Source organism: Pleurodeles waltl, chromosome 8 (assembly GCF_031143425.1).
Source record: "Pleurodeles waltl isolate 20211129_DDA chromosome 8, aPleWal1.hap1.20221129, whole genome shotgun sequence".
NCBI classification, from domain to species: Eukaryota; Metazoa; Chordata; class Amphibia; order Caudata; family Salamandridae; genus Pleurodeles; species Pleurodeles waltl.
In genome coordinates this window covers 118986446-118999235 of record NC_090447.1, presented here as the reverse complement: position 1 = coordinate 118999235, position 12790 = coordinate 118986446, and the positions used below count along the sequence as shown (strand labels likewise).

General features: G+C 45.4%; 1 protein-coding gene across 2 annotated transcripts in view; it reads left to right on the top strand.

Moving 5' to 3' along the window:
* The window catches only part of LRRC32 (leucine rich repeat containing 32), a 110544-nt gene that overhangs the window by 10527 nt on the left and 87227 nt on the right, over positions 1-12790 (top strand). Inside the window, exon 1 of one of the 2 annotated variants that reach the window (XM_069203895.1) lies at positions 5684-5856. The exons of the other annotated variant lie outside the window; for it this stretch is intronic. The gene's annotated coding sequence lies outside the window, so the exon portion shown is untranslated. Of the gene's footprint in view, positions 1-5683; positions 5857-12790 lie in introns of those variants that run through there. 2 annotated transcript variants of the gene reach the window in all.

The following is a 12790-nucleotide window of genomic DNA, read 5'->3' as shown; positions in this document are numbered from 1 at the left end:
TTATGCCTGCCTCCCAAATGCGTAGATTGAATGGAATTCTACCATCCTGTGAGGTTTAGAAGACCACATCAGTTTATAGCAACTCCTGTGATGTACAGCGCTCACAGATTTCAACATTAAGCTCTCTCTCTATATATATATACATATATATATATATATATATATATATATATATATATATATATGTATAACTGTTATTATTATTACTGTTATTGTTTGCTGTTATTATTATGATGATGATAGGAAGGGGATGATTTTTATGATTAACACAAGTGCCCCACTGATTCATGGTGTCACCTCTTAAAATTATGTGCTATATTCAAGAGGATGAGATGGTCCATGTGGCCTGGACTCATCAAAGTGCCATCAGAAAGCAACAAAGGATGTCCCTCATGGTTATCCAAACTCCACTAGCTGAGGGTCGTCCACAGGCTCAAAATAGGCAACGGTGATGCAAGGTCAATCTAAGGCAATACAGTGCTATACAAACCTCTATAACATATAGAACGCCCATACCTGGCTATTGTGTACAGACTTACGCTTCATGCTTACCGTCTACAGGTCTTTAGTCTTCTGATCTTGAGTCTTGCCCATGATTGGGTGTTATGTCCTGTAAAGATTACAATACTCCCTTTGTTGGAGATGGAATAGTGTTGTAACTAACAAACGTGCAAATGCATTGTGTTCTTCTTTTTCTAGATATTTAAACCTGCTCACAGTTTAGGGTGCACAACGCTAGTCTTAAGTGTATGGGTTTGCACTCAAAGGACGCGCAGATTTATTTTGCTGCCCTATTTTAGGAGTGTCCCAAAGCCCCTCAGCAAACTCCTCTACAGACTGTTGTGTGGCTTAGAAGTGGGGTCTGTATAGGACCTGTTTCTGGGCCAGGCCAAAGCCTCCCCTCAGCCCAGAGTATTTTTCCCTAGGCCAAATAGGCATGCAGCAATAGTCGAGGAGGAAAGATCATTGATTATGCAAATGTGTACTTTCTTACACACTTCATGCTCTTGGAACAGCCTTCTCCTAACCCTTCACAGTTTTTGCAGATAGAATGCTTGAGATGAAGCCTTCATCCCCAAGATGAAGGGTCTGGACAAGTGTAAGACAGAGAGTCAAGTTGCATCCCAACATCCAAGCCAGAACACATAGCAACTTGGTAGTGTTTCCATTCCAAGGGGGTACGGGGCAGGAGTTCAAAGTTAACTACATCTTTTTCAGGACCCTCCAGTTTAAAAAAAAAGCTGAGTTCTTTTTACCCAGTTATGCGCTGCTAGCAATCACCAACAATACGCATTCTAGCCTGTTCCATAGTTCGGAATGTTTGGGTTCTGAGGTTTATTGTGACATCGTTCACCAGATGGCCCCCTTAAGGCCACCCCAACCTAGAGAGCGTTTTGTTGATGCCCCTCTTTAATGAAACAAACCAGCTAAAAAACAATGAAATGCCACGTTCACAGCAGTGCAGATTGATTCAGCCGTTCCTACCCATTCAATTGTGTATGGTCTGGCTTGGCAGCACAGCTGTCACCAAACAATTATGTGGGCATCACTAGAGAAAGGCTTTGGTAGTGCCCACATGTTGGGTCCCATGAATATATGTTTTGATTGGGCAGAGGTTGTGTGCTTTCACTAGAAAACAAGCTTTTGCAATGCAACCGGTCTCAAGGTTTTTGAGCTAGAGCAATTAACATTGTAAACTCCTAACAGGACTTTTCTTGCCACATAAACTGAAAATGAAAATAAAACAGTTTCACATAACTAACTGGACTTTTCTTGCCATATCAACTGAAAAGTAAAAGTTTCACATAAGCGAGCTGACGGCTGCCATCAGTGCAAAGCAGACACACAAAGGGAAATAAAAGTTCACTCGTAGTGAAACCTATGGCAAAAGTGCAATTATCCATGTAACCAGCAAAAGAGCAATTATCTACATAACCGGCAAAAGTGCAATTAACTATGTTACAGGGTATATGTCATGCAAAGCTCTCGACTTCTGCCCAGCGAGATCACGCTGCGAAAAAAGAGAAAAAGTAGTCCAGAAACCAGACGGAAAACGTGGATCCTCGTATGTTTTCAGATCTTGGTCGCTGCGCTCGAGGAGGGCTAAACACCAGAAAAGGCCTGACTTATGCATGCCTTTCACTAATGAAAGCAAACAGATTTTAAAAGGCAAGCTCACGAACCAATGAAAGACACGGATGTGACATGGGCGTGGTTTGAAGCCCAAAGAGAGATTACAACACGGGATGGAGCGCTTTGCGCTCGCCCGTAACGATTGGACTTTGCAAAGCTGTGATCATTTTGTTTATTTACCCAGCTGCCTGAGGTTGAACATTCAGGGGTACTAAATATCAAAAAGCCCTTAGATAATTAAATAATTTATGTTTTTTTCTCTGGCAGCAGCATACATGGGAGTAGGGCTGTCATTAACTTACATGGACTTTTAGGTCTGGGTAGACAGTGCATTTATAAGCCCGACCTATAGGCTTTGTCAATTTCGTTTTTTTGTCCAGCTTTGTCAGTGACAACTTGGCCTGTTCAATGCAGTTGTTCCTTCCAGACCTGGAGGCCGACTTCCAAAGCTCACTGCTAGAGTCAAACTATTGCTTACCGCAGAATAAAAACAATTTCCAATAAAGTCCAAAGGAGCCATGTTTCCGCCTCTTCTCTTGTTCTCCCACACTGGGAGCTAAGACCCACACATCTGCTGTTGTTTTTCTCCCTTGAGTTGCAATTACGTTAAATATTTTTCATATGAAGACAATTCTCTGGAAATGAGAGAGGCTACTGACTGGGAAGTTATTTGCAGTCTGGACCCTGAAGTCACAAGCAGATGAGTTTGGCAGCCAAAGGAAAGGAGCGAGGGAGGAAAGTTACTAAAGAAACAGCGCAAAACAAGTGAGAGCAATCCTAGCTCACAAAACGGGAAGAGAGAAAGAGACTCATACCATGTCATTACAATTGTGCCACTGAATATCAACTCCCAGAATGTTGTGGTACAAGAATATTGAGGACAAAATATTGAGGGGCACATATCGGAAGGGAAGAATCTAAATTTAGTACTCCTTACTACACATCTGCGTAACTCGAAGAGATATGTTCCGTGTATGTACATATATGCAGACTTAGAAACTGTAGACTTACATGCCTGTCAGTATCTTGTTTTCGATAGTTTGTCCTCGGTGTTGTGTCCCAATTGATGTTCTGAGTCCATGTTCAGGATACACACCTTCCTTCTCTTGAGGTAGTTTGACATAACAGTACCAAGAGGATAGTTTGGAACAAATTACCTTCCTGAATCCTTCTTCCTTTGAGACACAGGGATTTATCCAAAACCGAGAGCCCCAAAGGGAACACTAAGGGACACCACATTCTAAAAAGTCAAATAAACAACTATTTGGATAATAACAGCCTTTCAACAGAGTGTTCCTCTGCTGCTAAACTACCCTGCTAAAAGCCCTGGCCCCGAAGCCTGTCAACTCGGGCTATTTCCTCATTGTCAATGTTTTGAAGGCAAAGGTGTGACTCCGAAGGCTGAGGGTGAGCTGCACATGCAGCAAAAATAACAGGATCTAGGCCTGCGGCTGAGCTTCCTTTGACAGGATGTCATCCGAACCTGGAAATGAGGACCACATCTCCGCTCTTGGGCCCCTCTGCGCTGGAGTCTGGAATGCCTCTACGGGATAAAGGTTTTTTTAAATACACATTCCCAGCTCTAAAACATAAATGTTAACATTTTTGCTGAAGCTCAAATTGTGCAGCCAGCAGGCGGCACCAGTGCTTAATTTGAGCCGGTGGTTCACCGGCACTTATTTTTTAGGGCCGGCACTTATTTTTCTGCCTCAAGCATTTACTAGGAGCAAAAGACAGATATGGGAAAGACGGAGGAAGAGAAACACAAAAAGCGTCACAAAAGGGAGAAAACAGAAAGCTGTAAGAGTGAGCTCAAGGGGCCGGGAGTGGCTGTAAATGGATTAACGAGGCCCAAAATGCTCTGACATTTAACTGCCGCAGCCGTGTGTTTCAGAGGCAGCTCTGGGCATTGGAGTGTTTTTATTTACAAATTAAGCACTGGGCGGCACCCAACTGCTAACCAGCGCCAAGGCTTGCACAATATAAAACCTGATTAAGTTAATTTGTGTGTTTCACAAAAGGCTATTTCATCCAATCGTAACTATTTCGTTTGTATTTAGTTCAATGTAGGAATGTTCCTGACTTTTTCGGAGGCCCATTTCCCTTAGGGAAGATATAAATCCGTGCTGCCAAGAAGAACCATTTGAACAGCAGAGTAGCAAGAGGCGCCATGGACCCTCCAGTAAGCAAGGATAAGGGGATCCCTCCACAAAGTTTATGGTAAAAGCCGGTCATAACTGGGGTCCACAGCATCCCTCGCGGCCCTGAGCCCTGGTGCCTCTCTGCTTGCTGCACTGCTGATAAATGCACGCTGCTGTGGAAATAAGCAAGAATTATGCGGCAACACATTCGGAGCATCTTTAGATTGCGTCTCGCAACACTGTTCATTTCACTTTGGCTTAGAATACACCTCCCTAAACGTGTTCTCTTTCCCTGTGGATACTTTTGTAGTCTAGTTAATGCACCTTGTTTATTTATTTATTGTTAGGTTTCCATAATGCCGAGATGCAAAGGATTTGTTTGATTGGCTAGATTAAGATTAAGGGAGGTGTTTCAGCAAAGGATGGTCAAAACGAGCCCAACTGCTTATAGGTATATTCATTTCACATGGCGGTCCAGAGGTGGGCGATGAACTTACGTTTCGACTGATTCTACTAGTGTGTCCTTCTGGCCAAATCCTGTGGCCTTACTGCTGGAGGTCGTCATGGGGCTGTAAACCAATGGTTGCTGATTATCTGCACCAGTGACATTCAGCACTGCTGACCTGATGCGCGTGAGTATCATTACACATATGTAGAGAGTCTTGGGGCTTGTTAAGCGCCATGGGTGAGTTTTGGGTTTAGAAGAAGCTGTGAAGTAACTGCAGGAAGGCATATGGGGCCAGATGTAGCAAAGGTTTTTACCCATTCTGTGTCTATGGGAAAAAGTGTTGGTACATATGGCCCATGGTTTCAAGATCCCTGATCATGGAGATGAGTAGGACACTGGTCTGTAGGTGGTTGGTGATGTGCGTCTGTGCTGTTTTAGCCCCACCTGTTACCAAGGGTGAATTAGCAGGTCTGTTCAGTCCAAGGTCGGAGATTTCTTCCTTTGTGCGATCTCTTTTTATTTTTGTACTGGAGACCCACATACTCCATTTTATGATGCTCTTCTACGTGTGTCTTCACAATTTCTGTGAAGGACACTGGAAACTTTTCCTGGGACATCATTTTTTTCCCAAAGACTCTCCTGGAGCTGTCTCTGGCACCTTTTTTGAATGGGAGTTTTTGTGTCTTAGTGAAGAGGGATTCTTCCTTCCCTGGATGCGACTGACCTTCATTCAGTACTTGGTTTTCTTGAGAACTTTTTTGGTTCATAGGCCACAATGACAGGCGATCACTACCTCCAGGTAATAAGCACCAGCCTGTGTCCCATAAGAAAAGTCACAAGTTATTTGCGTAGACACCAGTAGTTACTATCAATTAAAACACGGCTAGCACTTGGACCTAGCAGACCGCAGGATACTGGAAGGACATAATGTAAACCAGACAGCGGCCAATTAAAGGAAATACGGATCCGCGCTGCAGAAAAATGCCAAAATTCCTAGTGAAGCTACGGAGCTGCTGAGAGTGAGAGTGCAAATCATGCGGAGGACTGGAAACAGGAGAAATGAAGTGTCCGAACTGAAGTTTCTTCAAACATGACCAGCGACTTCTGGGACGCAAGATAACCGACTCAAACAAGGTAAATGCTTTATTTAAGCACGGAGGCTGTTTCTGTTCTCAGCTGTTGTCGGTTGATTTAACTAAAAAGTAAACGTAAACAGAAAATGTTTTCCTCAACATGTGTGTAAATTGTAGTTTTTTAAATTGAATTGTATACAGTTACAAAGCAATGTCCATTTGAGCTCACTGCAAATCTGCCAAACTAAAAAAGTGCATTTTGATCTATTTCACTTCTTGTAAAGCGCTTCTTGTCACCTTTAGCTGCTTCGCGGCGCTGTGCCAGGGGAGGATGAGAAGTGGAAGGTGGTTGCACAGACTCATTGCGCACCTCAGCAGTACCGCGGATCCTACAGTACACACTCCTTGAGGTCTTTAGTGACAGAGGACAGGTGGTCGGGGCTACTAGTGGGGGAATCAGTTAATTAGGACATTTAACAGGAAAGGCTGTGTGGTGGGTGAAGACAATTTTATGCGTCCGACGGGCAGAAACAGACAGCCGAAAACTGCTTAAGTAGTTTGATTCGTAGATTTCAGTCCTCAGAAAATAATTATCCAACTGGCATGTTATCTATTTATTTGGGATTTTGTATCTAGGGTTTACATCACTTTCCAGCCATTTCATTGGCTATACACTCTGAGAGGGGTGAGCTGCAAAGAAGGGTGTTCGGGTAGGAACACCTAGAGTACCCATAGCCGGGGTCTATGGAATTATGCGATAGGGAGGACCAAATTATGCGGCAGAGCTGACTAAATTATGCAGCAACAAAAGGCAGATTGTGCAGCATAATCGGGATTTTTTTGTAATAGTATTGCCTCATTATTTTGTTATTTTTACACATGTTAACTCTGTCTGGGCAAAGGGTTCACCTCATTCGTTCCAGTTTAACACTCGAATCCAGCACCAAGTAACAGAAAGCTGCCCAGACCGGTCAACCTTTGAGAAGGGTCTTCCACTGAAGTGCCACATGTGTAGCTGCATTTTTAGTGAGCTTTCATCCATTTTAGCTTGAAGCATTTTTTGTTGAAATCTGAAGATTATGAAGCAGATGATGGATTATGTGGCAAATGCTTCAAATGTATAAATATGAGTAAAATGTGGCATCCACACAATTGCGTCATTGCAGTGGCCCTGTCTATAGCTGAGGTGCATCTCGGAGACCTTATGATGCAGCGAGGCCTTAGCCTGATTAGAACGGGAAGGTTTTCAGTCCAATCAAAATGGATGAGGTCATCCTCAGAGGCCAATGGAAAGAGAACTGCAGTGGCTTAATGGTTGTAAATAAAAGAGTCACTAGCCTTTTTGTACATTACCTTTTTGTACTTCCTTGCCCAGGTGGCTAGGAGGTTGAGAGAGGGCCGCCAATGGACTGTCTTTCACAGGTTCGCTCATTCATAAATACAAATGTGAGTGTGGGTGTTTCCGTGCATTTTAGGAATGGATGGATGACTGAATGAATGAATGGAAGTCGTTAGTGAGGACATGCGGACTGCATTGTCTCTTAGCGCTTTCTGGTTTGAAACGTATGTTGGGTTCGAGTTCCTTAGAACTTTCCCCACTCTTTTTGAGGTCTAGAGACAGACTGGGGTTCAGTGGGACCCTCCCACCTGGGATCCCACTCGATGCCAGTGTGCACCTGCTTTACTAATGATAACTACTCCTTGGAGGTAGTTGGTCTCCAAACTTCTTGGTATCATGTATGCTCAGACCCTTTAAATACAAAGTGAGCACGGCCTGTGAGCAACGCAGTGTACTGAACAGAAAGTAAATAACGCCTGAAGTTTCACCTACAAATCCAAGTTTTCTCATACTTGAAAAGTGGAATCTGGAATTGAAGATATCACAAACTTGTTGTTATGCGCATCCATCCTGTTGTCCCTTTTCACGCATCTTGGCGCATACAAAATGTGTAGCAAAGCAGCAGCTTTTCACCGTTTGCTGGTTCTAGCCCAGGCTTCTCCAACGAGTAGCTCATGAGCTACTGGTAGCGCTCTTCAGTGGCGTAACAAGACGTGAGGTGCCCCCTACAAAATATATGAAGGGATCCTCCCTCCTGCTGTGGACATAGTCAGGAGCTCTAAGGCGAGAGGCCTGCTGCTCGCGCACAGTGCCAGATGATGCCCCTGGAGCTGGGGGGCCCCTCGGCACTGCAGGGGCTATTGTTACACCACTGGTACTCTTGCAACCTGTAAGTAGCTGTCCTGTGTGCTACACAGACTTCTAAATTAGAAGATTTTGAATGGTTGAATGAATATATGTATCCCAAAATTCAAGACAAGAATGTCGGTATTTTCTGAACTCGTTACTTGATGTTTGGAGAAAATGGCTAAACTTTAAAAACATTTTTAAAGCTGACATTTCAGTGATAAATCATGAGGCACTGAGGAGACATCACTAATATTATCACCTTTGTGCCGGTGGCTTTGCAGCTATGGCTCTTACATATTACTCACCAAGAGGCATTCTACATTGACAAATTCTCCTTTACATTACTGCTGGCAATGGCGCATGGTGCAGTGAGTTGGCCACTGCTGTCCTCTTGCAAATGGACACTAATGTAATCTTCTCTGATGTGGTCACTATGACAACATTAATGATGTTTGGAGCATGGGGTGATTTTCTTTGACCATGGGTAGCTTTTATTACAGAAAAGGTTGGAGACCCCTGGTCTCAGCCAAGATTAGGTGCTACCACCAGAAGGTGCTGGAGTACACCAGCAAAAAGTAATGGTTGCCTCCACACTGGAGGGGGTGTTGGTAAGGAGTAGGGTTAGGTTCCGGGTACCTGGGTCTGTCTTAATACCTTCATCAACACCTACAGCTAATTCAGGAACAAGCAGCTCCTTTCATATGTGGCCTCCCAGGTTCAGTCACTCCAGCCCCCTCCGTCAGTGCCTATACTGGGTCCCAGTTAGGGGATGAATCCAACTTAAGGTTCTCTGCTTTGTATGGACACGTTCCTTGCTTCAGACTCACATCACAAAGCATCTACCCTCCTGATGTGTATGTCTCCTCTCTGCCCACCTGGTTATCCGCCCCATGGTCCCCAAACTCAGGATAGTAGGGAGGAGGGGTTTGGCCTGCTGTTAGGATATGGAATATACAGACATGATCACATACAGGTGACCTGTGCCTTAGTAAGTGTAGATGCTTGTTCACAACTTGGCTACACTCTAAAGCATGGGTACTCAAAGTACGGCCTGGGGGCCGCATGCGGCCCCCTTGACCTTTACATGCGGCCCCCTGGGCAACAGGAGTACAGGGTTGTTCACTCGATTCAGCTCTAACAATATAAAGATCATATATAAAGAGGCAATCATGTATTTCAATGTTAACTGGTGTTAAGGAAAGGATGTAACCAGGGAGTCCTCAGCTTCACTTTAGAAGCACGTTCATTTTTAAAGACATCGTGCAGCAAAAGTGTAAAAATATAACAGTCACTTCAAAATTCAAAAAGTGTGTTAGGTTAACATGCAGTCCATTTCACCTAAGTATAATTTATTGTATCAGTGCAATGAGAAGTATTCATTTAAATGTGATAGTTTTCAAACATGAATTTTGAAACATTCATTTTTACCCCTACCCTGACAAATACGCCAAAAGGGAATTAAACAAGCAAGTCAGATGTTATGTGCACTTTTTGAGTGGCCTGGGTTCCTATTATACATGAACAACATTATAGTTTATTAAATTAAACACAGGAGCAGCTTTGTACGGTGCAGACCCTGATTTCGATGAACTCATATGTGATAATGAAGAAAAAGGAGGGGAAGTGAAATTAAGCAATTGCCTAGGTTCACACAATTTGGAAAATTGGGGAAGCCAACATTAATCCAAGGTTTTCTAGTTCCATATTTCTCAATTTAACCACTAGATGTATATCCTTCGCTTCGCCTACCGATACTTAACTGCCAATCCTCCCAACCCTCTCTCCCAACCTCCATTCCGCTGGCATTGATGCGGCCCTCGGGCACATCACAGACCAAACATTTTGGCCCCTGGGAAAATGTTTGTGAGTACCCATGCTCTAAAGCATTTAAAGCACCTTACCTACGATCCAGTCAGTGATTCCGTGTACCTTATCACAAGAAACCCTTGGGAGGTACGTTTCCCTACAGGGTTTTATAACAATACATGGCAAAATGTTGCTTTGTCTATGGCAGGGAGCGCAAGATGTGTTGTAATCTCAGTGATGGAATACAATATGCATTCACGCACTGTGTCACTGAGAATGTAACAAAGTGTTGGAGGGAGTGTTCAGTGCTCAGTCAGTTCGATCCTGGCTGGTGTGGGGACATCTCTCAGACGAGTTGTCTTGAATAAAACCACAGACACTGGAATTATGCGGCAGGGCAGGACCAAATTATGCAGGAGGGTTGACTAAATTATGCAGCAAGGAAAGCAAGTTATGCGGCACAACGTGACACGTTTTGTCATAGTATTATTTCATTATTTTGTCATTTTTACTCATGGAACACTGTCTGGGGAAAGATTTCACTTCATTAGTACCAGTTTATCAAACCAATACAGCAATAAGCAACTGAAATGGGAAACATCCCCAACCACGACTCCAGAACAACGAAGTCGTGAACAATGAAAGTGGAACAACGCTTTCGTTAACCACGACTTCGTTGTTCTGTGCCTTAACCACGCATGTGCTGAATAACGCACATGCGTGGTTAAGGAATAGAAGAAGGGAGTCGGCTTTGTCAGAGGACGCGATCAGGTTATTGGGGATGTTTTAGGGGTGGGGGGTCGGGGCATTTTTAGTTTTAGGGGCGGGGGTGGTGGGGTTGCTATAGTTTTAGGGGTGGGGGTTGGGGTAGTTTAGGTAATGGGGCGGGGGTGGGTGGGTCGCTGTAGTTGTAGGGGTGGGGGTGGGTGGGTCGCTGTAGTTTTAGGGGCAGGGTAGGGGGTCGGGGTAATTTTAGTTTTTAGGGGTGGGGGTCAGGATAGTTTAGGTTTAGGGGCAGGGGTGGGGGTCGCTGTAGTTGTGGGGGCGGGGGTGAAGGGGTCGCTGTAGTTTTAGGGGTGGGGTATTTTTGTTTTTTAGGGGCGGTGTCGGGGTAGTTTAGGTATTTCAGTGGGTGGGGGTTGCGCTAGTTTTAGGGGTGGGGGTGGGGGGTCGGGGAGTGTCCGTGTAGGTACAGTTTGGCGAAGAGGACTAGACAACTAGTTAACGGGGAAACAGCAGAGGGTGGCAGAATGCACTTGCACGAAGTGAAGTTTGCCCCTGTGCTGGAAGACCTGGTGGGATCTGCAGTTGGGAAGGGGCGTAAGAGATTAAACTTCACTTCACTTTGGGCTACAAAATCTTTGGACGAGTCCTTTTTCCGTTCCTGATGTGGTTTGAGTCAGGCGACGGGGGAAACGAGAAGATGGGATCACCTCAAATGCCAAATACGCAGTCCGGAGACGCGCCCCACCCTGGCCTTTCACGCAAGGTGGGCTGGCTATGACAGGGTTCCGTCTCAGTCCCACCTCACTGTGATTCACCCTGGCCCTCTGTCCAGCAGAGGCCGGATTCTCCTCAGACCCCTTGCTCAGGGTGCTCTGACGTCACGGTCCAAAGATGGCAATATCTGGATATGTTCTGTTATGAACACACCGGGGCTCACCAAGGGCGGTGCGACAGGATGCAGTTTTTAAAGGCAGGGAAATGAGCCATCAGGATAAGGGCCAAGGAAATCTCAGCAGTCAGGCAGATGCTTCCTGAACTCCGTGGACCCACCCGCCTCGAGCCCCCGCCCCTCGCCTGCAAGTCTGACATATCCAGAGGTCAGTATCTGCCTGTAAGGACTCAGTGGCGTAAAGAAACTTGAGTGGGGCCCTTGCAAAGTACCTGGAAGGGGGCCTCTCCCTTGGACTCAGTGAGGGGCCTGCCAGCCGTGCACAGTGTTCTCTGCTGAGCTCGCCCCCTGAAGTTCGGCCCCCCCTAGCGCGGGTGCTGCGGGGTCCTTTGTTACACCACCGAGCCAGGATACCGATGTCACAATCATACGGGGGCAGTTTGGGACCGAATCCATCCTTTGCTATGTTAATCACCCTACACACGAAGCATCACTGCAACAGTGCACTGTTTCATACAGCGCTCACTGTCACGTCTCGCGTTTATTTAGCGCTGCAATCAACAGGGTTTACAGTTAATCAAATGTTTCCGCTCATTTTGCCAGCAATGCACGGACAAATACAGAGCCAAACCAGTCAATTCACGCAGTGAAGAAAGTCGATTCACACCGTGCAGACATTCGGGCGAGTATATGCGGCCTAACGGGCAGAGACACTGACTTTAGAATTGAGAATCAGGTTCGAGTCCCGGCGTCCACTCAACAGCCCGTGATTCTCGCCAGTTCAGTTCCCCTCCTTGTGCCTACACAAATCTGACCTTGTGTAATGTAATCTGGACTTTATCTAAAGCACTCTAAACACTTTGGTCCATGTTCACGTTATATAAGACTAACAAAAGAAAAAAAAGACATTCTTCATTTGTGCCCATCACTTCATGCAGACAGTGCCTCGTCAGATGAGCTAGCAGCCCTCGCAAGGAGTACATTTCCAGACCCTTGACTGGGCTCTGATTTAGCACATTCCGAGTTTTACAGCCTCTCTTGGACATGGATTTACACAAGAAGGCTTCATTTGAACTGCGTGGGAGGGGGAGGCTGGAATGGGCTGTATAAGGGCCAAAGGCATATGCCAGAGTTGTATCCTGGCTTGGAGTAGCCGCCAGAAGTCAAAGGTGGACAGAGCTGGACACGACCACCCTTTCCTCCACCCCCAGCAGCGCACACAGCTAACGGACACACAAGAAGATGAAAGCTACAAAGTCAAACTCGTAGAGTAAACATGTTTGTTTTCAAGGCACCTAGGCACGTGGAAGTGATTAAAAAACGAGTGCCAATGGTGTTTGCCCCATCAGCACTCACTCATGGTTTGCACTGGCACTTATCTCCAGC